General features: G+C 34.2%; 1 protein-coding gene across 2 annotated transcripts in view; it reads right to left on the bottom strand.

The window, feature by feature from the left end:
- Positions 1–645: 645 nt before the first annotated feature.
- The window catches only part of LOC308094934 (uncharacterized protein), a 4,048-nt gene continuing 3,727 nt past the window's right edge, over positions 646–966 (bottom strand). For both annotated transcript variants that reach the window (XM_080441760.1, XM_080441761.1), the window contains one exon: positions 646–966. This exon is cut by the window's right edge and continues 372 nt beyond it. The gene's annotated coding sequence lies outside the window, so the exon portion shown is untranslated.

Raw genomic sequence — 966 nt, 5'->3', positions numbered from 1 at the left:
GCGTCATATATGTTTGTAATATAGGACCGCATATATGTTCGCATACATAAAATTGGCACCTTTCCTATATGTATATGTACATATATGTGATATATGTGCATATATGTACATATATGTGCATATACATATATGTACATATATGTGCATATATGTGCATATACATATAGGAAAGGTGCCAATTTTATGTATGTAACATATAGGTACATATGACCTGTATGTAACATATAGGTACATATATGACCTGTATGTACCTATATCTACATATATGCAATGAAACATAATTATATGATACCTATATCACCTATAAAATAGGTGATAAGTTTGTACACATTAATCAAATCCAATAGAAACCCCAATGTAGAACTTTAACACTTTATTTAAACAAGTTATAATATGAAAACATGAAACATTATGGCTTTTAAAGTGTCAAACAGCTGGATAAAAAAAAAAGATATAAAATTAAATTAAATTAAGCTCCGGGACACTCCTTTTCCCCTGCCAGGCTTTTGGAAATGCCAAAACCCTGAAGAATGACAACTCAAGTCGCTTTGGGAAGTACATGGACATCCAGTTTGACCACCAGGTTAAATTAAATTACTCCAGTTTGTAATTATACCTGTACAATTTCAACATGACTTCTGTTATGGCTGGGCCACCTACAGTATATGAATAGAGCATCATTCCCCCACAGGTGGGAGCTGTTAGAGGCTACATCCTAAGTTACCTGCTGGTTATCTGGTAGCAACGTTTGGATTGCTCAGGAAGGACACAGACCCAAGAGAATAGACAGAAGAAGTTACTCATCATTGATGTTTTATTAATGAATCCCTAATCTTAGTTACAATTAAATGTGAATCCCTAACCAATAACAGAAGTTATAAGACCAATATGAATTACCAATGTTTCAGCAGCAAGCAGAGCGCTCCGGACACCGAATATTGTTGAGAGTGAATACTAATGTTCATG

Source organism: Gymnoscopelus braueri, assembly GCF_963280865.1.
Source record: "Gymnoscopelus braueri genome assembly, chromosome: 11".
Lineage (NCBI taxonomy): Eukaryota > Metazoa > Chordata > Actinopteri > Myctophiformes > Myctophidae > Gymnoscopelus > Gymnoscopelus braueri.
This window is presented reverse-complemented; position numbering and strand designations above follow the sequence as displayed.